The 27,835-nt window shown below is 41.3% G+C and overlaps 1 long non-coding RNA gene across 7 annotated transcripts in view; it reads right to left on the reverse strand.

Moving 5' to 3' along the window:
• LOC307175353 overlaps positions 1 to 27,835 on the reverse strand; it is a 638,943-nt gene that overhangs the window by 399,292 nt on the left and 211,816 nt on the right. For all 7 annotated transcript variants that reach the window (XR_013824319.1, XR_013824320.1, XR_013824321.1 and 4 more), the window contains one exon: positions 7,582 to 7,715. This is a non-coding gene — a long non-coding RNA (uncharacterized lncRNA). The remainder of the gene's footprint in view (positions 1 to 7,581; positions 7,716 to 27,835) is intronic.

A 27,835-nucleotide genomic window follows, 5' to 3' on the forward strand; every position in this document is an offset into this window, starting at 1 on the left:
AATTTTGCCATATACGGCAACGTGGATGGACTTGGCATTATGCTATGTGAGATAAGTCAGGCAGAGAAAGACAAATACTGCATGATATGACTTATAAGTGGAATCTAAAAAAATACCACACACTAGTGAATGTAACAAAAAAAAAGCAGACTCACAAATATAGAGAATAAACTAGTGGCTACCAGTGGGGAGACAGAAGAGGAGAGCAGCAATATAGGGGTAGGGGATTAAGAGGTACAAACTATTAGCTGTAAAATAAGCTACAAGGATGTAGGGGAATGTAACCAATACTTTCTAATAACTATAACCTTTAAAAATTGTGACTCACTATATTGTACACCTGTAACTTATATAATATTGTACAGCAACTAGACTTCAATGAAAGAAAAAAATAAAATAGGGTGATCTAAGCAGGCCATACTGAGATAGTGACAAATGAGTAAAGACCAGAAGGAGATAAGGAAGGTTAAGTATGCAGATAACTGCAGGAAAGCAGAGGAAGCAGCCAGTGTGGAGACTGGGAGGAGGTTGTTTGGGTGCTGGAGCTACCAGCGGGCTGCAGTGGAGCCACCGAGCATAAGGACCTCAGGGGATAAGTCTGAGAAGTCACTGAGGCTAGACCACACAGACCCTCATAAGAACATTGGCTTCCACTGTGAATGACATGAAGTATTTGCAGGGTTTTTGAAGACTGGCATTATCTGGTTTAGACATTCCATGAATAAGTTTCTGTACTGCGTTGAAAACTGATTATGCAGGAGGAGCAGAGTAAGAAGCAGTTTGACAATTATTGTCATGATACAGAATGTAGATGAAATGATGAAGGCTCCCCCCAAGGTGGTAACAGAGGAGGCCGTGAGAAGTGTTGAACCCTGGATGTGTTCTGAAGGTAGGGCCAACAGCATTTCTTTACAACATAGATGTCATGTGCATGAGAGAGAGAGAGAGGAACGATGATGGCTCAAGTCTTCGTTTGCTGAGCAACTAGAAGACCAGATTTGCCATAAACTGAGATGTGGAAGATTACAGATGGGGCAGGTGGAAAGAAGGAGCTCTGATTTGGAACCTGTTGTGTTTGAGAGGCTCAAGTGGAAATGTTGAGTAAACTGTCGATAAGTGAATCTGCACTTATCCGAGGAGGTCAGGAAATGAGGAACCAGTTACGGAGACTGAGAAGAATAACCAGTGAGGTAGAAGAACCATCAAGTCGTTTGGCATCCCAGAAGCCAAGTGAAGTAAGTTGTATGAAAAAGAATGGGGGTATTCAGTACAATGTGGAAAATGAAACTATGCTTCAATCCCTATTTCTGTAGACCAGACTCTGAAAGTATGCTTACCTCACACTGGCCCTTGCTTCAGGAAACAGGGCCCTGACTCACTACCCCTAACCAGAAGCAAGGGCCAGATCTGCAGGGATGAATCATGTAGCTCTAGGTACAGCAGCTCCCTCTTATCTGAGCTTTCCCTGTCTGTGGTTTCAATCACACACGATCAACAGCAGTCCCAAAATATTAAATGAAAAATTCCAGGAAAAAAAATTCATAAGTTTTAAATTGTGCCCTGTTCTAAACAGCACGATGAAGTCTCATCCCGTTCGCCCCACTCTGTCCTGCCTGAAATGGGAAGCATCCCTTTGTTGAGCGTCTCCTGCCAGTTAGTCTCTTAGTAGCCTTCTCAGTTATCAGATTGACAGTCGCGGTATTGCAGGGCTTGTGTTCATGTCACCCTTATTTTACTTAATAATGGCCCGAAAGTACAAGAGTTGTGATGTTGGCAGTTCAGATATGCCAAAGAGAAGCCATAGAGTCCTTCCTTTCACTGAAAAGGGAAAGTCGTTGACTTAGTAAGGGAAGAAAAAAAATTCATATGCTGAGGTTGCTAAGATCTACTGTAAGAACAAATATTCTATTGTGAAATTATGAAGAAGGAAAAAGAAATTTGTGCTCGTTTTGCTGTTGCACTTCAAACTGCAAAAGTTACAGCCACAGTGTACGGTAAGGGCATTAAGTTTGTACCATAAGATATTTTGAGAGAGAGAGAGAGACCACATTCACATAATTTTTATTACAGTATATTGTTATCATTCTTCTGTATTATAATTAGTTATTGTTCCTAATCGCTTATTGTGCCTAATTTATAAATTAAACTTTATCATGTATGTATAGCAAAATATATAGCATATATAGGGTCCAGCGCTATCCAAGGTTTCAGGCAGCCACTGGGGGTCTTGGAATGTATCCTCATGGATGAGGAGGACTGCTGTACTCCATCCATGCAACCTCAGGGATGAGCCAGGCCTACAGTCACATTCATTCAGGTACTAAATACAAGGTATTGGAACTCCCTTTACACAGTATATTACAATGCTGGCCATCTGTTTAGAGAAGAAAATTCCAGAGCTGGTTATTTCCATAATCCTAGCCCTGATTCCCTCTCTTTCCCCGCTGACCATGTCACTGAGTTCAACACATCCCACATCAAATCCACTTAAGTGGTACCTCGTAAGCAGGGCAGTCCTTAGCTCTTCATCTCACTACTCCCAGCGCAACAGATTCTCAATGAGTAGTCTGTCAAATTGAACTGAACTGAGACTTTATCATATTGCCCTCTACTGCTATGGCAAAGGGAAAAACAGTTGTACAGGAGAAATGTGCATTCCTTAAATAACCTTTAATGGTGACAGTAAATGTTGCCTTCTGTCATGGCCTCTGATCAGTGAGGTTTCCAATATACAGGCAACCAACTCAGGAAACGCAGAAATGCCTCTTGAGGCAGGCCAGCATTCCCGCTATGGTGAGAGCTCACTCAGAGCCACTGGCTCCTTGACAACAGGGAATGTCAGTTTCACCTGGAAACTTTTTTTAAGTATTTATTTATTTATTTAAACATTAAAAAAAATTTTTTAATGTTATTATTTAAACTTAAATTTATTTATTTATTTATTTTTGACTGCACTGGGTCTTTGTTGCTGTGCATGGGCTTTCTCTAGTTGTGGCAAGTAGGGGTTACTCTTCATGGCAGTGCGTGGGCTTCTCATCGCCGTGGCTTCCCTTGTTGCGGAGCACAGGCTCTAGACGCATGGGCTTCAGTAGTTGTGGCATGTGCACTCAGTAGTTGTGGCTCGTGGGCTCTAGAGCGCAGGCTCAGTAGTTGTGGCGCACGGGCTTAGCTGCTCCGCAGCATGTGGGATCTTCCCGGACCAGGGCTCGAACCTGTGTTCCCTGCATTGGCAGGCGGATTCTTAACCACAGCTCCACCAGGGAAGTCCCTCACCTGGAAACTTAATAGGAGGCAGCCACATAGCCAAGAATGAAGCCTTTCACACATCCTAGGCTCCACTTTGGCTGAGTCATCACACTGAAGCCACGATGGGGCCATGTTCCTTAGGGCTTGGAAGTGTGACTCACTCTCAATTCCAAAACTTACTTTCACTTTCATGGAGTAGCACAAGGACACCACGGAGTGCAGCTGATTGCAAATATATCAGCCTCAATCATCTAAGAGAGGCAACTCAAACCTCTGATTTAAAGACACTGCTGTAAATGTCATTTGCATAGAACAGAAGGAACCGCCTTCATCTCACCCCTAGCAAAACCCGAGGAGCAAAATCAGGGTTATAAAAATTGTTGCATAGAGGATGGCTGAATTCTGACTTAGTAAAAGGTTCTAGCAAAGGCAAAGAGGAGACAGGGCCATAGTAAAGAAAAACATCACTTGGGTTACTCCCAACTAATAGGATCATATAAAAATGAAATGGAGAATAAACGTACTGTGATGTTGACGGATTATGACGAGAATTGAGTTAAGGAAAAATAAGTGCTTTAAATCATCCAATTCTCTAAATAACATTGGAAACCAGGGACCTGGCTGTGTTCAAGCTTATCTGCACGAAATCTGAAAAATGTTGCCAAGGTCACCAACTGCAATTTCACAATGACACGATGGGGCCCCAAAAGCAATTCTGAAGACAGCTTGTTCCCTTGCAGAGATAACAGACTCAGACACAATCCAGTTTCCTTCAAAGGGTCAATTCAGGGGTCACAGCCAAGATTAAGTTTGTAATTGTTGTAATTTCACCTTCAGCTGGCAGACAGCATCGAGTCAGAGGAGGCACTCCCAAAAAGGAGCAATTGTCTCTATAAAATGATTGCCATTAATAGAGTTTATGGGGAAGGTGGCCATCCCTTTGTTCTTTCCCAAGTTCTAATTTTGTGCTACCAAAAGTAGCAAATCACAAAATTTAAGAGAATCTAAGTGATGACCATGTAGCCACAAATTTGAGATCCTATAACTACCAACCAAAAGACCCACTCAGAGCAACATCTCATCTTCTCATCCAAGAGCACTTAGAGAAGCATGTTGGTGTGTGCACTGCCTGGGCAACTCTTGCTGTTTGAGAGAGAGGTGCTTAGACTCTTGCCCATGCTCTGCAGAAGCAGAACAAAGCTGCTAGTCCTCATATGTCCTCGTGGTTAGGCTGGGAAGCTGTAGCACAACTCTTGCTTCTGTGGGAATAGGGCCTTCCTTGCCCATCCAGGAAGTAGCTACTTGCTCAGCTCCTAAAGGCCACATGGCAGGCTTTGCACTTACACAGAATGAAAAAAGGAAACTTGTCCTCAATTAGATCAACTCTCTTATATTGATAATAGAGGTGTTAAAACTAATAGCCAGATTGGGTGAGTGACTTTCCCAAGATTACACAGTCAGTTAGTGGTAGAGTCCATGTTAAGTCTTACACTCTAACCACTGAACCGCACTTTCTACTTGAACATATTTGATGTGGGGAATCATTCTGCCAACCATCCATCTGCAGTGTTTGATATCAGAGTATAAAGCTATGGAGACAGATATGTGACTTTGGTTTGCTGTTTCCTGTTTTTATTGTACTAATTACCATCATTACTGTGTATACGAAGAAAGAGTTTCTCAGCAGAATCTTTATCTAGTGCCAAATAATATGTGTACTTTGGGGATATGTGTAATTACTGTCTTCCCCCCCCCCCCAGTTCAATTGTGAGGGCAAGCAATATCTGTGTCTTTCCATATCAATATTGTTAGCTTCTTTGCCACAAAAAGAGATGTGAGGGCTTCCCTGGTGGCGCAGTGGTTGAGAGTCCGCCTGCCGATGCAGGGGACGCGGGTTCGTGCCCCGGTCTGGGAAGATCCCACATGCCGCGGAGCGGCTGGGCCCGTGAGACATGGCCGCTGAGACTGCACATCCGGAGCCTCTGCTCCGCAATGGGAGGGGCCGCAACAGTGAGAGGCCAGCGTACCGCAAAAAAAAAAAAAAAAAAAAAAAAAAGAGAGAGATGTGATAATTAGCAGATGCAATCAGATCTGGAACATAAAATGCGATTTCCAAATATCGCTGAAAACCAAATGTAGTTTGCTACATTCTTTTGAGCCAAACTTAACTGGAGAACTAATAACACTGGTTTCTGTTGATCTACTTCTGATTTGACATATAAAAGAAAAGTAAAAAGAGTAGGATGCCCTGAACTCAGAAGTCAAAGAGGCACCAGTCTTTACTTCTCAATGTGGGGAACTGAATTTTCAATTGTCATTTGGCTGCCTAATGGGTTAGGCAAAGGCAGGCGTGACTAAATGTGAGCTTTCAGCTCTTTGTTTGTGCCTGACATTGTTCATAACCACCAGGTCCTCAGGTCCCAGCCCAATTTGAAAAAAGTGTTCCCATCTTATTATTAATCATCCCATGATAAGAAGTACAAGTGTTTCTTCTGCAAATTGCAACTCAAAATTAGCACGTTTGGGTAAAAATAAGCAAATATATATATACACACATACATTCAATTGAAAACAAATAGTAATACTCCATCTTCAACCAGCTCTTCTTCTCTGATTTCTCTACTGACTATTGATTTGTGTTCTCAGGGAAAGTCAGATCCCAGCAGTTGGCCTCAAATGGCAAGTCAATCTAAGTGAAAACTATGATTCCTTATTCCTCAGCATCTGACATTTGCAGAGAGTGGTGTCTAATGAAGGTCTCTTTTATGAGCTGCCCCATTAAAAGAAAAGTACCTATCAGTCAACCAATGTGAGTTCACAATACCAAAAGCTCTGGGGACCCAGTTTGAGAGGGGTGAATATGAAAGAGAGAGCCAGCCACCCTCACTGTGAAGTAAATAAGGGTTGTAGGCCTGAGGCTCCCTTCCAACAGCCTGGAATGAACCACCATAAGTGGTCCTCCTATTTGTGTTTCTGCTCAACACTGGAGGGCCTCACTTTTTTCCTTTAATGTAGAGGGAGAAAAAAAAAAAAAATCTGCCCTGTCAAAGCCACACAAGAGAATTCTCTTAAACAGCTCAACTTAACCGCAGGCTTTTCTTTCCATGGTCATATTTTAAATGTATATAATGTTAGATGGCTGCTGGAAAAATGACAAGTGTCTGTTTTCATTAGACTCCCCAAGTGCATGGATCTAACTGACAGCCTTTCTGAGGCATGGAGGAACTTCCAGCTTCAGGGTTTCCATAGCAACATGTCCCCACTGCTAGAACCGCACTGTAGCTCCAGCTCTAAGTCATCGTTCATGGGAACCCACATTTTAGACACTCTGTTAAGTTATCCAGGAATTTCAACATCCTGAAGGTTAACAAATTCAATTTTCCAAGTAGGTAAAATCTCCTGCTCTGGGGGCTAAGGTTCCACTTCAGATTTCCAAGAATCCTTTGTTCAAATTACATGCCTTTTTGTTTATTCCAGTCTGGCTCTGTAGCATACCGATTATATATTTTAAGGCCCCAAGGCTTAAATTGTCCTGGTTATCTCTCCATCTCCCTCCAAAGGAATAACACTGCACCCTTCTCTTCTTCTTGCCACTGTTAATCATCTAAGATGAGCATGGCCGTATCAACTAACTCCCGGTTCACAAGTTTGCAGGTAAAGTGGGATGAGGGGAGGGCAGGCTGGGCAGCACAAGGGCACTTGGCCCAGGCAGGCGCTAGAGGGGGCTGCAGCCCAGCCCACTCTCCACTTACCATGCCAATCAGAGGGGCCACATCACTCCAGAATGATGCCCTTTTCTAAGACAGGCATGCGGCCCGACCACAGGTAACACACCTAGCATACATTATTTCATTTAATCCTCAGAGCCTGATGACAGAGTTCTTATCTATCCTAAATTATATTGAGCAAAACCAAGGTTAAGTACCATGCTCGGGGCCACACAGCCTGTAAATGGCAAAGCCAGGATTTCAAAGTAAGTCCTCTGACTCCCTGCCAAAACATGCAGAGTGTTAATGCCCGGACTTCCTCAAAGGGGAAGGCCTTCTGGACACAGAAAGGGTGGATTCTGCCCCTCAAACTGACCAATCAGAGGGATATCTCACAAACTGCTATCCACACAGGGTCCACGGGCACTTAAAAAAATCAATTATCCCTTAAATGTGCACAGCACCACCTTCTAGGCTTCATCACACACAGGATCCTCTATTCCACCAAGACGAAATGACAGCCACCCTGATAGTTACTGGTACCTAATGCTCTGTGTTCGGACAAGATGATTTGGATCCATACTAATAGATTCTTATCAATTAATTGAATCAGTCATTGCTCATTTACCTGGTCATCTCTGATGGTATCTACAAATAGCACTTCACAATCAAGATCTTCTGGAAATTAGATGGATAAGTGAATTGCTTCCTTCAAACTGTAACCCCTCCACAGTGGGAAAGGAAGGTTCAGGTCTCATATTCCTGTGTGCGGGAGAAAAAGTGTTTGTTAAGCAGAGGACAAGTGTGGGTTTAAGACTTAATCATTTTCATTTCTCTTAATTGAAATATTGTGTCGCAAGGGCTTGTTAAGCAGAGGACAAGTGTGGGTTTAGGGCTTAATCATTTTCATTTCTCTTAATTGAAATATTGTGTTGCAAGGGCTTTGTCTTCACCCTTTTTTTAATAAAAGAGGAATTTAGACATAAGAGAAGTATGTAAGTATGAAGTCAGTGACTGAGTGAATTGGGGAGACTCACCAGTAACTAACTGATCCTCAGACATGATGATGCCTACTCCTATGGCCAAGCCAAGGGCTGCTGATCGCTATGAGATACAGCTCAGTGAATTACCTCCCCTGGTAATTCACATGTAACAGACAATGATGAGGTTAAAGGCTACAGGGATGTAGCACATAGGTCAGTGTCCAATGCTTTGAAGTATGATAACAGAGGAAAAGTTTAAAAAAGAAGAAGAAAAGAAACAAGCCAGAAGATTATCCCCACTTCCTCACCTAGGAAAAATGGGCCTTCTCCAGGCACTCTTCCAAGAATCCTATCTTTTTGCCCTCTCCTAACTAAATCAAGTAGTGAAGAGCACACTTTAGAATGTGCTCTCTCTAGCTGGAAATTCCGGCCATCCAACTGCAACTAAACAGGAGGAGGCATGGAAAGAGAAAGTACTTTCAGGCTTAGAGAAGGAAAGCAGATAGAGTTCACTCATGTATTCATTCTTTCAACAACTATTTACTGGGTTCTTACTATGTGCCAGACACTGTGGAAGGAATAATAAACAAAATATTCTCATGGAACGTACACACTGGTAGGGGAAGACAGAGTAAACAGAAATATTTCTGTCAGATGGTCATCAGGAGGAATGAAAAATAAAGTAAGGTAATGAGGAAAGGATTTTATTTTACTATGGGGAGGTCACAATGGCCTGCTCAATGAGGTAGCATCTGACCAGAGACTTGAAGTGAGGAAACAAGCCATCAGGACATGCAAAGGGAGGGGCAGTATGGCAGAAGAAAGAGCCCATGCAAAGGCCCTGAGGTGCAATCAGGGCGCGCCAAGCAAGGGGCTGAGGAGCTTGAGGGAATCAACTGAGTATTGCAGAATGGGGTCCCTAGGAAGCAGACTCAGAGAATGAGATGATGTTGCAGGAAGTGTGTTTAGGGAGTACACTCAGGATCAACACGTGAAAAAGGAAAGGGGAGGAAGCACGACTGAACAAAAGGAGAAGCTGGACCATGATGTGGTCTTGACAAAGGATTCAGGCAGCCACTCAGTGAGCTGTTAAGCTGGAATTATCCTTCAGAGTTGTCCTGCATCGCCCCTAGGAGGCTGGACTCTATGCCTCCAAATTGGTGAGAACCCTTGGTGACAGGAGTAGGTGACAGCAGAGCTGCCAATGCTTTGCAGGTGAGTCTCTACTGGCAGAACCCAGGGACCCAAGGATTCTACTCAGGCAGGGGGACTGGGAAGAATACGTGTCAAATCTGAGAACCACTGCCCAAAAACAGAAGGATGAGGCGATGCAGGACAACTCTGAAGGGTCATTCCAGCTTGGGCCACAGATGCCCGCCAGTAATGAAACTATCATTGGAGCATGAAGTCAAAGTTTCTCCTTATTCTTTGACAGAAAAACAAAACTCAAGCAATCATAATATCTACGTAGAGGAGCCTGACGCAGACCCTACAGGCTCTCCTCCCATGTTATGATCACAGTAGAACCTGTACAACTTCAGAGAACCTGGCAAGAAACCATGGTGACAGCTCACTACTTGCCTCCATTCCTATGGAAAGATAAGACCCCTACCTGGTGATGCCACAGGTCTTGGGCTGCATAAAGGTATTCTCATGAGGGATTTTCAGTAATGGGAATGCAATGTTTTTTATTTTTTGAATTTTTGAATTTTATTTTATTTATTTTTTATACAGCAGGTTCTTGTTAGTTATCTATTTTATACATATCAGTGTATATATGTCAATGCAATGTTTTATAATCAACAAGGTGGGGGTGGTGGGGACACAAAAATTTACGACAAATCTCATTTCATTTTCGGAAAACTTGAGGGGGAAAATGTGACCCAATGTTTATACTGCCTCAGTCAAGCTATCATTGATAAGTAAAGCTCGCAGAGAGACAAGCGAGCATAACAAACCTCAGAAATCTGTCAACCAATTATGCATCTGACTGAAAGAAGAAAATGAAGGGCTGAATTAAACTGCTGTTGCTTTAAAGACTATTTGAGGAGAGGAGGGGAAGATGGCGGAAGACTAAGACGCGGAGATCACCTTCCTCCCCACAGATACACCAGAAATACACCTACACGTGGAATAACTCCTACAGAACACCTACTGAACACTGGCAGAAGACCTCAGACCTCCCAAAAGGCAAGAAACTCCCCACGTACCTGGGTAGGGCAAAAGAAAAACAAATAAACAGAGACAAAAGAATAGGGACGGGTCCTGCACCAGCGGGAGGGAGCTGTGAAGGAAAAAAAGTTTCCACGCACTAGGAAGCCCCTTCGCGGGCGGAGACTGCGGGTGGCAGAGTGGGGTAGCTTCGGTGCCGCGGAGGAGAGCACAGCAACTGGGTTGCGGAGGTCAAAGCGGAGAGATTCCCACACAGAGGATCGGTGCCGACCGGTACTCACCAGCCCAGAGGCTTCTCTGCTCACCCGCCGGGGCGGGCGGGGCCTGGGAGCTGAGGCTCGGGCTTCAGAGGTCGGATCGCAGGGAGAGGACTGGGGTTGGCGGCGTGAACACAGCCTGCAGGGGATTAGTGCGCCACGGCTAGCAGGGAGGGAGTCCGGGAAAAGTCTGGAACTGCAGAAGAGGCAAGAGACTTTTTCTTCTCTCTTTGCTTCCTGGTGCGCGAGGAGAGGGGATTAAGAGTGCTGCTTAAAGGAGCTCCAGAGATGGGCGGGAGCCGCGGCTAAAAGCGCGGACCCCAGAGACGGGCATGAGACGCTAAGGCTGCTGCTGCCGCCACCAAGAAGCCTGTATGCGAGCACAGGTCACTATCCACACACCCCTTCCGGGGAGCCTGTGCAGCCGGCCACTGGCAGGGTCCCGGGATCCAGGGACAACTTCCCCAGGAGGAACGCACAGTGCGCCTCACGCTGCTGCAATGTCGCGCCGGCGCGACGTCACGCTGGCCTCTGCCGCCGCAGGCTCGCCCGCACTCCGTGCCCCTCCCTCCCCCTCGGCCTGAATGAGCCAGAGTCCCGGAAGCAGCTGCTCCTTTAACCCCGTCCTGTCTGAGCAAAGAACAGACGCCCTCTGGCAACCTACACGCAGAGGCGGGGCCAAATCCAAAGCTAAGCCCCTGGGAGCTGTGAGAACAAAGAAGAGAAAGGGAATCTCTCCCAGCAGCCTCAGAAGCAGCGGATTAAAGCTTCACAATCAACTTGATGTACCCTGCATATATGGAATACATGAATAGACAACGAATCATCCCAAATTGAGGAAGGTGGACTTTGAGAGCAAGATTTATGATTTTTTCCCCTTTTCCTCTTTTTGTGAGTGTGCATGTGTATGCTTCTGTGTGAGATTTTGTCTGTATAGCTTTGCTTTCACCATTTGTCCTAGGGTTCTATCCGTCCGTTTTTTTTGTTTTGTTTTGTTTTAATTTTTCTTAATAATTATTTTTTATTTCAATAAATAAATAATATTTACCTTCTTTCTTTCCTTTCTTCCCTCCTTTAGACAACAAATCATCCCAAATTGAGGAGGTGGACTTTGAGAGCAAGATTATTATTTCCCCTTTTCCTCTTTTTGTGAGTGTGTATGTGTATGCTTTTGTGTGAGATTTTGTCTGTATAGCTTTGCTTCCACCATTTGTCCTAGGGTTCTATCTGTCCGTTTTTTTTTCTTAATAATTATTTTTTATTTTAATAAATTTATATTTTATTTTATTTTACTTTATCTTCTTTCTTTTTTCCTTCCTTTCCTCCTTCCTTCTTTCCTCCCTCCCTCCCTCCTTTCTTTCCTTCTTTCTTTCTTTCTTTCTACTTCTACTAATTCTTTCTTTCTAATTTTTCTCCCTTTTATTCTGAGCTGTGTGGATGAAAGGCTCTTGGTGCTACAGCCAGGAGTCAGTGCTGTGCCTCTGAGGTGGGAGAGCCAACGTCAGGACACTGATCCACAAGAGACCTCCCAGCTCCACATAATATCAAATGGCGAAAATCTTCCAGAGATCTCCATCTCAACACCAGCACCCAGCTTCACTCAACGACCAGCAAGCTACAGTGCTGTACACCCTAGGCCAAACAACTAGCAAGACAGGAACACAACCCCACCCATTAGCAGAAAGGCTGCCTAAAATCATAATTAGGCCACAGACACCCCAAAACACACCACCAGACGTGGACCTCCCAACCAGAAAGACAAGATCCAGCCTCATCCACCAGAACACAGGCACTAGTCCCCTCCACAAGAAAGCCTACACAACCCACTGAACCAACCTTAGCCACTGGGGACAGACATCAAAAACAACGGGAACTATGAACCTGCAGCCTGCAAAAAGGAAACCTCAAGCACAGTAAGATAAGCAAAATGAGAAGACAGAAAAACACACCGCAGATGAAGGAGCAAGATTAAAAACCCACCAGACCTAACAAATGAAGAGGAAATAGGCAGTCTACCTGAAAATTCAGAATAATGATAGTAAAGATGATCCAAAATCTTGGAAATAGAATGGACAAAATGCAAGAAACAATTAACAAGGACCTAGAACTACTAAAGATGAAACAAACAACGATGAACAACACAATAAATGAAATTAAAAATACTCTAGATGGGATCAATAGCAGAATAACTGAGGCAGAAGAACGGATAAGTGACCTGGAAGATAAAATAGTGGAAATAAGTACTGCAGAGCAGAATAAAGAAAAAAGAATGAAAAGAACTAAGGACAGTCTCAGAGACCTCTGGGACAACAATAAACGCACCAACATTCGAATAATAGGGGTTCCAGAAGAAGAAGAGAAAAAGAAAGGGACTGAAAAATATTTGAAGAGATTATAGTTGACAACTTCCCTAATATGGGAAAGGAAATAGTTAATCAAGTCCAGGAAGCACAGAGAGTCCCATACAGGATAAATCCAAGGAGAAACACGCCAAGACACATATTAGTCAAACTGTCAAAAATTAAATACAAAGAAAACATATTAAAAGCAGCATGGGAAAAATAACACACAAGGGAATCCCCATAACGTTAACAGCTGACATTTTAGCAGAAACTCTGCAAGCCAGAAGGGACTGGCAGGACATATTTAAAGTGAGGAAGGAGAAAAACCTGCAACCAAGATTACTCTACCCAGCAAGGATCTCATTCAGATTTGATGGAGAAATTAAAACCTTTGCAGACAAGCAAAAGCTGAGAGAGTTCAGCACCACCAAACCAGCTTTACAACAAATGCTAAAGGAACTTCTCTAGGCAAGAAACACAAGAGAAGGAAAAGACCTACAATAACGAACCCAAAACAATTAAGAAAATGGGAATAGGAACATACATATTGATAATTACCTTAAATGTAAATGTATTAAATGCTCCCACCAAAAGACACAGATTGGCTGAATGGATACAAAAACAAGATCCATATATATGCTGTCTACAAGAGACCCACTTCAGAACTAGAGACATATACAGACTGAAAGTAAGATGATGGAAAAAGATATTCCATGCAGGTGGAAACCAAAAGAAAGCCGAGTAGCAATTCTGATATCAGACAAAATAGACTTTAAAATAAAGACTATTAGAAGAGACAAAGAAGGACACTACATAATGATCAAGAGATCGATCCAAGAAGAAGATATAACAATTGTAAATATTTATGCACCCAACATAGGAGCACCTCAATACATAAGGCAAATACTAACAGCCATAAAAGGGGAAATCGACAGTAACACAATCATAGTAGGGGACTTAAACACCCCACTTTCACCAATGGACAGATCATCCAAAATGAAAATAAGGAAACACAGGCTTTAAATGATACATTAAACAAATTGGACTTAATTGATATTTATAGGACATTCCATCCAAAAATAACAGAATACACAATTTTCTCAAGTGCTCATGGAACATTCTCCAGGATAGATCATATATTGGGTTACAAATCAAGCCTTGGGAAATTTAAGAAAATGGAAATTGTATCAAGTATCTTTTCTGACCACAATGCTATGAAACTACATATCAATTACAGGAAAGGATCTGTAAAAAATACAAACACATGGAGGCTAAACAATACACTACTTAATAACGAAGTGATCACTTAAGAAATCAAGAGGAAATAAAAAAATACCTAGAAACAAATGACAATGGAGACACAACCCAAAACGTATGGGATGCAGCAAAAGCAGTTCTAAGAGGGAAGTTTATAGCAATACAATCCTACTTTAAGGAACAGAAAACATCTCGAATAAAGAACATAACCTTGCACCTAAAGCAATTAGAGAAAGACGAACCAAAAAAACCCAAAGTTAACGGAAGGAAAGAAATCATAAAAATAAAATTGATAAATCATTAGCCAGACTCATCAAGAAAAGAAGGGAGAAGACTCAAATCAACAGAATTAGAAATGAAAAAGGAGAAGTAACAACGGACACTGCAGAAATACAAAGGATCATGAGAGATGACTACAAGCAACTCTATGCCAATAAAATGGACAACCTGGAAGAAATGGACAAATTCTTAGAAATGCACAACCTGCCAAGACTGAATCAGGAAGAAATAGAAAATATGAACAGACCCATCACAAGCACTGAAAATGAAACTGTGACTAAAAATCTTCCAACAGAGCTTCCATGGTGGCACAGTGGTTGAGAGTCCGTCTGCGGATTCAGGGGATGCGGGTTCGAGCCCAATTCCGGGAGGATGCCACATGCCGCGGAGCGGCTAGGCCCATGAGCCATGGCCACTGAGCCTGCGCGTCCGGAGCCTGTTGCTCCGCAAGGGGAGCGGCCACAACAGTAAGACACCCGCATAACACACACACACACAAAAAAAATCTTCCAACAAACAAAACCCCAGGACCAGATGGCTTCAGAGGTGAATTCTATCAAACATTTAGAGAAGAGCTAACACCTATCCCTCTCAAACTCTTCCAAAATATAGCAGAGGGAGGAACACTCCCAAACTCATTCTGCGAAGCCACCATCACCTTGATACCAAAACCAGACAAGGATATCACAAAGAAAGAAAATTACAGGCCAATATCACTGATGAACATAGATGCAAAAATCCTCAAAAAAATACCAGCGAACAGAATCCAACAGCACACTTAAAGGATCCTACACCATGATCAAGTGGGATTTATCCCAGGAATGCAAGGATTCTTCAATATATGCAAATCAATCAATGTGATACACCATATTAACAAATTGAAGGAGAAAAACCATATGATCATCTCAATAGATGCAGAGAAAGCTTTTGACAAAATTCAACACCCATTTATGATAAAAACCCTGCAGAAAGTAGGCATAGAGGGAACTTTCCTCAACATAATAAAGGCCATATATGAGAAACCCACAGGCAACACCGTGCTCAATGGTGAAAAACTGAAAGCATTTCCACTAAGATCAGGAACAAGACAAGGTTGCCCACTCTCACCACTCCTATTCAACATAGTTTTGGAAGTTTTAGCCACAGCAATCAGAGAAGAAAAGGAAATAAAAGGAATCCAAATGGGAAAAGAAGAAGTAAAGCTGTCACTGTTTGCAGATGACATGATACTATACATAGAGAATCCTAAAGATGCTACCAGAAAACTACTAGAGCTAAGCAATGAATCTGGTAAAGTAGCAGGATACAAAATTAATGCACAGAAATCTCTGGCATTCCTATACACTATGAAAAATCTGAAAGAGAAATCAAGAAAACACTCCCATTTACCACTGCAACAAAAAGAATAAAATATCTAGGAATAAACCTACCTAAGGAGACAAAAGACCTGTATGCAGAAAATTATAAGACACTGATGAAAGAAATTAAAGATGATACAAATAGATGGAGAGATATACCATGTTCTTGGATTGGAAAAATCAACATTGTGAAAATGACTCTACTACCCAAAGCAATCTACAGATTCAATGCAATCCCTATCAAACTACCACTGGTATTTTTCACAGACCTAGAACAAAAAATTTCACAATTTGTATGGAAACACAAAAGACCCCGAATAGCCAAATCAATCTTGAAAACGAAAAATGGAGCTGGAGGAATCAGGCTCCCTGACTTCAGACTATACTACAAAGCTACAGTAATCAAGACAGTATGGTACTGGCACAATAACAGAAAGATAGATCAATGGAACAGGATAGAAAGACCAGAGATAAATGCATGGACATATGGTCACCTTATCTTTGATAAAGGAGGCAAAAATGTACAGTGGAAAAAGGACAGCCTCTTCAATAAGTGGTGCTGGGAAAACTGGACAGGTACATGTAAAAGTATGAGATTAGATCACTCCCTAACACCATACACAAAACTAAGCTCAAAATGGATTAAAGACCTAAATGTAAGGCCAGAAACTATCAAACTCTTAGAGGAAAATATAAGCAGAAAACTCTATGAAATAAATCACAGCAAGATCCTTTTGGACCCACCTCTTAAAGAAGTGGAAATAAAAACTAAAATAAACAATGGGACCTAATGAAAGTTCAAAGATTTTGCACAGCAAAGGAAACCATAAACAAGACCAAAAGACAACCCTCAGAATGAGAGAAAATATTTGCAAATGAAACAACTGACAAAGGATTCATCTCCAAATTTATAAGCAGCTCATGCAGCTCAGTAACAAAAAAACAAACAACCCAATCCAAAAATGGGCAGAAGACCTAAATAGACATTTCTCCAAAGAAGATATACAGACTGCCAACAAACATAAGAAAGAATGCTCAACATCATTAATCATTAGAGAAATGCCAATCAAAACTACAATGAGATATCATCTCACACCAGTCAGAATGGCCATCATCAAAAAATCTAGAAACAATAAATCCTGGAGAGGGTGTGGGGAAAAGGGAACACTCTTGCACTGCTGGTGGGAATGTGAACTGGTACAGCCACTATGGAGAACAGTATGGAGGTTTCTTAAAAAACTGCAAATAGAACTACCATATGACCCAGCAATCCCACTACTGGGCATATACCCTGAGAAAAACCAGAATTCAAAAAGAGTCATGTACCAAAATGTTCATTACAGCTCTATTTACAATAGCCCGGAGATGGAAACAACATAAGTGTCCATCATCGGATGAATGGATAAAGAAGATGTGGCGCATATATACAATGGAGTATTACTCAGCCATAAAAAGAAACGAAACTGAGCTATTTGTAATCAGGTGGATGGACCTAGAGTCTGTCATACAGAGTGAAGTAAGGCAGAAAGAGAAAAACAAATACCGTATGCCAACAAATATATATGGAATCTAAGAAAAAAAAAAAGGTCATGAAGAACCTAGGGGTAAGACAGGAATAAAGACACAGACCTACTAGAGCATGGACTTGAGGATATGGGGAGGGGGAAGGTTAAGCTGTGACAAAGTGAGAGAGAGGCATGGACATATATACACTACCAAATGTAAGGTAGATAGCTAGTGGGAAACAGCCGCATAGCACAGGGAGATCAGCTCTGTCCTTTGTGACCGCCTGGAGGGGTGGGATAGGGAGGGTGGGAGGGAGGGAGATGCAAGAGGGAAGAGATATGGGAACATATGTATAACTGATTCACTTTGTTATAAAGCAGAAACTAACACAGCATTGTAAAGCAATTATACTCCAATAAAGATTTAAAAAAGAAGAAAAATAAATAAATAAATAAAAACTATTTGATAAGTAGGTAGAGAAACTATGCAACAGAGAACAAAATCAAAATGAACTGAACAGAGGGACAGGGTTTTTGCTAATAAGTACACTATACTATATGTTAGTAAATATACTAAATATTAAACAAAATTCTCATGTAAAAATTGAACAGTTTCAGTCACAGATTAGGGAAGCTAACCAAAATGGCAGAGTAGAAGGCCGTGCTCTCACTCCTTCTTGTGAGAATACCATAATCACAACTACCTGCTGGATAATAATTGACAGGAAGACACTGGAACTCACCAGAAAAGATAACCCACATCCAAAGACCAAGGAGAAGCCACAGTGAGACAATAGGAGGGGCGCAATCACAGCAAAATCAAATCCCATAACCGCTGGGTGGGTGACTCACAAACTCCTGAACAATTATACCACAGAAATCTACTCAGTGGACTGAAGGTTCTGAACCACATGTCAGGCTTCCCAACCTGGGGGTCCGGCAACAGGATGAGGAATTCCTAGAGAATCACACTTTGAAGGCTAGTGGGATTTCACTGCAGGACTTCGACAGTACTGCGGGAAAAAGAGACTCCACTCTTGGAGGGCAAACACAAACTAGTGTAAGCATTGGGACCCAGGTGAAGGAGCAGTGAACACAGGGGAGACAGAACCAGACCTACCTGCTAGTGTTGGAGGATCCCCTGCAGAGACAGGGGTGTCTGTGGCTCACCATGGGGACAAGAACACTAGCAGCAAAAGTTCTGGGAAGTACTCCCTGGTGTGAGCCCTCCCAGAGTCTGCCATTAGCCCGACGAAAGAGCCCAGGTAGGCACCAGTTTTGGGTTACCTCAGGCCAAACAACCAACAGGGAGGGAACTCATCCCCACCCATCATCAGTCAAGGGGATTAAAGTTTTACTGAGCTCTGCCCACCAGAGCAACAGCCAGCTCTACCCACCACCAGTCCCTCCCATTAGGAAACCTACACAGGCCTCTTAGATAGTCTCATCCACCACAGGGCAGACAGCAGAAGCAAGAATAACTACAATCCTGCAGCCTGTGGAACGAAAACCACGTTCACAGAAAGACAGACAAAACGAAAAGGCAGAGGACTATGTACCAGATGAAGGAACAAGATAAAACCCCAGAAAAACAACTAAATGAAGTGGAGATAGGCAACCTTCCAGAAAAAGAATTCAGAATAATGATAGTGAAGATGATCCAGCACCTCGGAAAAAGAATGGAAGCAAAGGTCGAGAAGATGCAAGAAATGTTTAACAAAGACCTAGAAGAATTAAAGAACAAACAAACAGGGATGAACAATGCAAAAACTGAAATGAAAAATACACTAGAAGGAATCCATAGCAGAATATCTGAGGCAGAAGAACGGATAAGTGACCTGGAAGTCAGAATGGTGGAATTCTCTGCTGCAGAACAGAATAAAGAAAAAAGAATGAAAAGAAATGAAGATAGCCTAAGAGACCTCTGGGACAGCAGTAAACGCAACAACATTCGCATTACAGGGGTCCCAGAAGGAGAAGAGAGAGAGAAAGGACCCGAGAAAATATTTGAAGAGATTATGGTCGAAAACTTCCCTAACATGGGAAAGGAAATAGCCACCCAAGTCCAGAAAGTGCAGAGAGGCCCATACAGGATAAACCCAACGGGAAACACGCCAAGACACACAGTCATCAAATTGGCAAAAATTAAAGACAAAGAAAAATTACTGAAAACAGCAACGGAAAAAGGACAAATAACATACAAGGGAACTCCCATAAAGTTAACAGCTGATTTCTCAGCAAAAACTCTCCAAGCCAGAAGGCAGTGGGATGATATACTTCAAGTGATGAAAGGAAAGAAACTACAACCAAGATTACCTTACCCAGCAAGGATCTCATTCAGATTCAATGGAGAAATCAAAAGCTTTACTGACAAGCAAAAGCTAAGAGAATTCAGCACCACCAAACCAGCTCTACAACAAATGCTAAAGGAACTTCTCTAAGTGGGAAACACAAGAGAAGAAAAGGACCTACAAAAACAAACCCAAAACAATTAACAAAATGGTAATAGGAACATACGTATCAATAATTACCTTAAACGTGAATGGATTAAATGCTCCAACCAAAAGACACAGGCTTCCTGAATGAATACAAAAACAATCCATATATATACTGTCTACAAGAGACCCACTTCAAACATAGAGAAACACACAGACTGAAAGTGAGGGGATGGAAAAAGATATTCCATGCAAATGGAAATCAAAAGAAAGCTGGAGTAGCAATACTCATATCAGATAAAATAGACTTTAAAATAAAGAATGTTACAAGAGACAAGGAAGGACACTACATAATGATCAAGGGATCAATCCAAGAAGATGATATAACAATTATAAATATATATGCACCCAACATAGGAACACCTCAATACATAAGGCAACTTAACAGCTATAAAAGAGGAAATCAACAGTAACACAGTAATAGTGGGAGACTTTTAACACCTCACTTACACCAATGTACAGATTATCCAAAATGAAAATAAATAAGGAAACAGAAGCTTTAAATGACACAAAAGACCAGATAGATTTAATTGATATTTATAGGACATTCCATCCAAAAACAGCAGATTACACTTTCTTCTCAAGTGCACATGGAACATTCTCCAGGATAGATCACATCTTGGGTCACAAATCAAGCCTCAGTAAATTTAAGAAAATTGAAATCATATCAAGCATCTTTTCTGACCACAATGCTATGAGATTAGAAATGAATTACACGGGAAAAAACATAAAAAATGCAAACACATGGAGGCTAAACACTATGTTACTAAATAATCAAGAGATCACTGAAGAAATCAAAGAGGAAATCAAAAAATACCTAGAGAAAAATGACAATGAAAACACGACAATCCAAAACCTATGGGATGCAGCAAAAGCAGTTCTAAGAGGGAAGTTTATAGCTATACAAGCCTACCTCAAGAAACAAGAAAAATCTCAAATAAATAATCTAACCTTACACCTAAAGGAACCAGAGAAAGAAGAACAAACAAAATCCAAAGTTAGTAGAAGGAAAGAAATCATAATGATCAGAGCAGAAATAAATGAAATAGAAAGAAAGAAAACAGTATCAAAGATCAATTAAACTAAAAGCTGGTTCTTTGAGAAGATAAACAAAATTGATAAAGCATTAGCCAGACTCATCAAGAAACAGAGGGAGAGGACTCAAATCAATAAAATTAGAAATGGAAAAGAAGTTACAACAGACACCGCAGAAATACAAAGCATCCTAAGAGACTACTACAAGCAACTCTGTGCCAATAAAATGGACAACCTGGAAGAAATGGACAAATTCTTAGAAACGTATAACCTTCCAAGACCGATACAGGAAGAAATAGAAAATATGATCAGACCAATCACAAGTAATTAAATTGAAACTGTGATTAAAAATCTTCCAACAAACAAAAGTCTAGGACCAGACAGCTTCACAGGTGAACTCTATCAAAAATTTAGAGAAGAGCTAACACCCATCCTTCTCAAACTCTTCCAAAAAATTGTAGAGGAAGGAATACTCCCAAACTCATTCTGTGAGGCCACCATCACCCTGATGCCAAAACCAGACAAATATACTACAAAAAAAAGAAAATTACAGACTAATTATCACTGATGAACATAGATGCAAAAATCCTCAACAAATTACTAGCAAACAGAATCCAACAACACATTAAAAGGATCATACACCATGATAGAGTGGGATTTATCCCAGGGATGCAGGATACTTCAATATACACAAATCAATCAATGTGATACACCATATTAACAAATTGAAGAATAAAAACCATATGATCATCTCAATAGATGCAGAAAACGCTTTTGACAAAATTCAACACCCATTTATGATAAAAACTCTCCAGAAAGTGGGCATTGAGCGAACCTGCCTCAACATAATAAAGGCCATGTACAACAAACTCACAGCAAACATCATTCTCAATGGTGAAAAACTGAAAGCATTTTCTCTAAGATCAGGAACAAGACAAGGATGTCCACTCTCACCGCTATCATTCAACATAGTTTGGAAGTCCTAGCCTCGGCAATCAGAGAAGAAAAAGAAATAAAAGGAATACAAATTGGAAAAGAAGAAGTAAAACTGTCACTGCTTGCAGACGACATGATACTATACATAGAGAATCCTAAAGATGCCACTGGAAAACTACTAGAGCTAATCAATGAATTTGGTAAAGTTGCAGGATACAATATTAATGCACAGAAATCTCTTGCATTCCTATACACTAATGATGAAAAATCTGAAAGAGAAATTAAGGAAACACTCCCATTTACCACTGCAACAAAAAGAGTAAAATACCTAGGAATAAACCTACCTAGGGTGACAAAAGACCTGTATGCAGAAAACTATAAGACACTGATGAAAGAAATTAAAGATGATACCAACAGATGTAGAGATATACCATGTTCTTGGATTGGAAGAATCAACATTGTGAAAATGACTCTACTACCCAAAGCAATCTACAGATTCACTGCACTCCCTATCAAATTACCAATGGCATTTTTTACAGAACTAGAACAAAAAATCTTAAAATTTGTATGGAGACACAAAAGTCCCCAAAAAGCCAAAGCAGTCTTGAAGGAAAAAAACGGAGCTGGAGTAATCAGACTCCCTGACTTCAGACTATACTACAAAGCTACAGTAATCAAGACAATATGGTACTGGCACAAAAACAGAAATATAGATCAATGGAACAGGATAGAAAGACCAGAGATAAACCCTTGCACCTATGGTCAACTAACCTGTGACAAAGGAGGCAAGGATATACAATGGAGAAAAGACAGTCTCTTCAATAAATGGTGCTGGAAAAACTGGGCAGCTACATGTAAAAGAATGAAATTAGAACACTCCCTAACACCATACACAAAAATACACTCAAAATGGATTAGAGACCTAAATGTAAGACTGGACACTATAAATAAACTCTTAGAGGAAACCATAGGAAGAACACTCTTTGACACAAATCACAGCAAGATCTTTTTTGATCCACCTCCTAGAGTAATGGAAATGAAAACAGAAATAAACAAATGGGACCTAATGAAACTTGAAAGCTTTTGCACAGCAAAGGAAACCATAAACAAGATGAAAAGACAGCCCTCAGAATGGGAGAAAATATTTGCAAATCAATTAACGGACAAAGGATTAACCTCCAAAATATCTAAAGAGCTCATGCAGCTCAATATTAAAAAAACAAACAACCCAGGCTTCCTCGGTGGTGCAGCGGTTGAGAGTCCACCTGCCGATGCAGGGGACGTGGGTTCATGCCCTGGTCTGGGAGGATCCCACATGCCGCGGAGTAGCTAGGCCCATGAGCCATGGCCGCTGAGCCTGTGCGTTCGGAGCCTGTGCTCCGCAACAGGAGCAGCCACAACAGTGAGAGGCCCGCGTACCACAAAAAAACAAACAAACAAACCAACAAACAACCCAATCCAAAAATGGTCAGAAGACCTAAACTGTCATTTCTCCAAAGAAGACATACAGATGGCCAAGAAGCACATGAAAAGCTGCTCAACCTCACTAATTATTAGAGAAATGCAAATCAAAACTACAGTGAGGTATCACCTCACACCAGTTAGAATGGGCTTCATCAGAAAATCTACAGACAACAAATGCTGGAGAGGGTGTGGAGAAAAAGGAACCATCTTGCACTGTTGGTGGGAATGTAAACTGATATAGCCACTATGGAGAACAGTATAGAGGTTCCTTAAAAAACTAAAAATAGAATTACCATATGACCCAGCAATACCACTACTAGACATATACCCAGAGAAAACCACAATTCAAAAAGACACATGCACGCCAATGTTCATTGCAGCACTATTTACAATAGGCAGGTCATGGAAGCAACCTAAATGCCCACTGACAGAAGAATGGATAAAGAAGATGTGGTACATATATACGGTGGAATATTACTCAGCCATAAAAAGGAACGAACTTGGGTCATTTGTAGAGACGTGGATGCATCTAGAGACTGACATACAGAGTGAAGTAAGTCAGAAAGAGAAAAACCAATATCGTATATTAACGCATATATATTAACCTAGAAAAATGGTAGAGATGAACCGGTTTGCAGGGCAGAAATTGAGACACAGATGTAGAGAACAAACATATTAACACGAAAGGTGGAAAGCCGTTGGGGGGTGGGGGTGAGGGGGTGATGAATTGGGCAATTGGTATTGACAATGTATACACTGATATGTATAAAACTGACGACTAGTAAGAACCTGCTGTCTAAAAAAAAAATAGAGAAAACCTATTTATTAGGTTTATAGCCATGTGTGCATTAAAAAAAAAAAACCACTACTGTTACCTTGAGAGAAAAAAAAAGACATACATTTTCCTGTAAGCACAGCTTTAGTCACATCCAAGTTTTGGTATGTAATATTATCATTCAATTCAAATTATTTTCTAACTCCAATTGTGATTTGTTTTTTGGGGGGTTACTTAGAAGTAGTGTTTTTCATAACTTGTAGTTACTTTTTTATTACTGATCTTTAGGTCAACTATAAGTCAAAAAACACACTTCGTATAATTTAATACTTAGAAATTTGTTAAAATTTTCCTTATAGCACAATATGGTCAGTTTAAAAAATGTTCCGGGCTTCCCTGGTGGCGCAGTGGTTGAGAGTCTGCCTGCTAATTCAGGGGACATGGATTCAAGCCCTGGTCTGGGAGGATCCCACATGCCGCGGAGCAACTAGGCCTGTGAGCCACAACTGCTGAGCCTGCGCATCTGGAGCCTGTGCTCCGCAACGAGAGAGGCCGCGATGGTGAGAGGCCTGTGCACCGCGATGAAGAGTGGCCCCCACTTGCCACAACTACAGGGAGCCCTCGCACAGAAACGAAGACCCAACACAGCAAAAATAAATAATTAATAAACTCCTACCCCCAACATCTTCTTAAAAAAAAAAAATGTTCCAAGTGTGCTTGAAAATAACTTGTAATTTAAAATTTTGGAGTATAGTGACTATATATCTGCTTGTTGAATCAAATTTGCTGCTCACGTTATTTAAGTTTTTTATGTCCTTACTAATTTTGTTTTTGGGGGGGTCTACTGGTTCTGAAAGAGGTATCCTCTATCAGTGTATGACAGCAGTATGTTAAATCTCCTATTGTGATACTGAATTTGTCTATTTTTTCCTTGTAGCTCTGTTGCTCTATATAATTTGAACTTAAGTGCATACAAATTTAAAACTTCCTGGTAAATTGGACTTGTTGATATGAACTGCCCTTGTTTATTTCTAGTAACACTTTTGCTTTCAAGTCTACTGTATCTGTTATTATACAATTTCCTTTGGGTTTATATTTGCACAGTGTATCTTTTCCAATTCTTTTACTTTTAAACTTTTTGTACCATTATGTTTTATTTATTTTTTAATAAATTTTTAAAAGTTAAAAAAAGTCACAGATTAATAAAGAATGGAAAAGGAGAAGGAGTCATGAAAACAAACCAAAAAGCAAGAAGTTCTTATATTCCATAGAGTTGAAAATGGTTGCATTTCACCATACCTGGATGATTACATAAGAATGCGCCTTTTCGTCTTTAAATAGTCACTTTAATTGCTAAAAACAAGAGTGACTATGGTCCAAACTTTCCTAAGAATAAAGAACACATGGCCATTCAACAAAAAGGCTAAATAAAAGAAAATAGTAAGATGTGTGCTGCTTTATGGGGTGAATAATTTATATCATGTAAAGAAAGGAAGTTGTGTAAGTAGCAGAACGGTGTACTCCTCAAGGAAGGCACCTGAACAAACAGGAAACCCAAAGAAACAACCCAGGACAGCAGCAGCGAGTACAAGATTGCAGACCTGAATCAAGTGTGTGAGGTCTATCCACTACCCATGCTGAGACACCTGTGCCACTAATCAGTATGCCCACCACCCCAAATGTTCAGATCCTTGAGTATGCCCAAGGGAACTTTGCTATGAACACTTACAGAATGGTTTAAGCAAAACCTTTTACATGTATTAGCTACGCAGTCTTCACCACCTATCTCTGAAGAAGGTCACATATTGGTTAGTATAGGAATTGGGTTTCTAACCTATCCAATCTTATGATAAACCCATATTTTAAACTTTCGTGCTGTAGCACATGATACAGATGAGGAAAAGAATCCAGAACACAATAACTGTAAAGTTAGGAGATAATTAAAATAATGTTAAAAATAGCAAAGCTGGGCTTCCCTGGTGGCGCAGTGGTTGAGAGTCCACCTGCCGATGCAGGGGACACGGGTTTGTGCCCCGGTCCGGGAAGATCCCACATGCCGCGGAGCGGCTGGGCCCGTGAGCCGTGGCTGCTTAGCCTGCACATCTGGAGCCTGTGCTCCACAACGGGAGAGGCCACAACAGTGAGAGGCCCGCGTACCACAAAAAAAAAATAGCAAAACTATAGGATCCTGGCACAGCAGACCTCATTTGTAAAATTAGAGCATTAGATGATTCTGTTACAACATAAAAGCAAAAATAATGATGCTAAGCATTCCACTTAAAAATCTTAGGAATAAAAGAGGAAAATAACACAGAATAATAACAAAAGTAGACATAAGTGAATAGAAAAACAGTAAAATTAATAAATCTAAAATCTGGTTCTCTGGAAATACTAACAAAAGAGACAAACTCATATTGGAACTAATCAAGACAAAGAGAAAGACATAAATCAATGAAATGTGGAAGGAGGATGGAGATGTAGCCAGCTATACACAAAAGATTGTTTTAAATTATAAGTGAATATCCCATACACTGTAAAATGATGCCACTGGGGAAAAAAAATCCTGAAAAGGATAAAATACAAAAATTGACACAATAAGGAGAAATATGAACAGGTTAAAAGTGATAGATAAATTGGAAAATATTTTAAGGAAATACTCAGAGAAAGGTCTGTTTTGCAAACCGACTTCTCTTTTCTACATCTGGCATTCTTCCAAGCAGCAGGCAAACGTGGCACACATTTTCAGTGCAGGGACTGCTAGGCTGGCTATACAACTGAAAGGTTATGGAGGCAAATGGGATCACAGATTTTCTCCAGTCAATAAGTACACTATTAACAACCTAGACATAGAACAAGAACTAAAGAGACACCACCAATGGCACTGGAAAGCTCGAGCCCCTGAAGGAGTCAATCAGCTTATAACTAAAGGCTCCCTCGGGAAATTCCTGCAAGGGTTGCTCTTTGGCTCAGAGCTGTGGCTGGCGCCAAAGCAGATGATGAGCCTGGGACCAGAACAGGCAGTGAGTCACAAAAGCACCTATTCTCTTCCAACCTTATAGAAAGAGGTCTTGATAGTCAGTGTGGCTCAATGTTCCTGAAAGCAAGACAAGGGATCACAATGGGGTATAATCTGCTATACTGCTCAGCCCTGGAACCCTAAAGCCTTTGTGGGGGGCGGGCAGTTATTAAATATACAAACTTAACGGCCAGGAAAGAGACAACAAGAGCTGGTGAGATGGCTCTGCCCAGGCTTTTCAGCACTGAGGCCCCACAGTCCCCAGGCTGGGGAGGTGGATGCTGGCCAGACTGCTGGGCTCTGCTCCACCCCACAGGCTGCAGAGAAGGCAGCCACAGGAGCAGCAGTAAAAGGAGACACGGACAGCAGGCAGGAACTTTTCTCAGTCGTAATCAATTTTAGAGAAATAAAGACCAGGGCCCAAAACAGATTCTCAGTTGAGGTTTTGAGTTGTAAACAGTGGGGAATTTTTTCGGGAACTTTAGAAAAATTGTGCACCCTTTGGAAAGTCAGGGGCAACAGGCTGAGCTTTCAGAAATATCACCAACAACCACCAAGGTGGTTCCAGTTAGGAAGCTGCTGGTACATGAACCCACCACCCTGTCACTCTGATTCTACTCCCACAACCAAGAGGGCACCCCATATCCTGCTTGGTTCTCCAAGTGGCTTATACCTAACTGGTAGAATCTAAACCACATGTCTGCACCCTGGCATTAAGGGAGGCTTGAAAATGTTGGAGTTTGGTGGTAATGGTGGTTTTATGATTTTTTTTGCTGTTGGAAAGACAGGATTTACAAAATAGGTCATTGTCAAACTGTGAAGGGAGCACAAATGATTTAGAGGGTCTGTGAACAACCAATGTCAATTACTGTGGCTGTGGGTAAGTCACCTCGGTCTCCTCTCCCATAAAAAAGTAGTAGGTACTAATAACTCCTCTTATGGGACCTGAGAATTAAATAAGGATAAGCATGCACATCGCAGAGGCTGACACATAATTCTCCATGTCAG

Source organism: Stenella coeruleoalba (assembly GCF_951394435.1).
Source record: "Stenella coeruleoalba genome assembly, chromosome: 16".
NCBI classification, from domain to species: domain Eukaryota; kingdom Metazoa; phylum Chordata; class Mammalia; order Artiodactyla; family Delphinidae; genus Stenella; species Stenella coeruleoalba.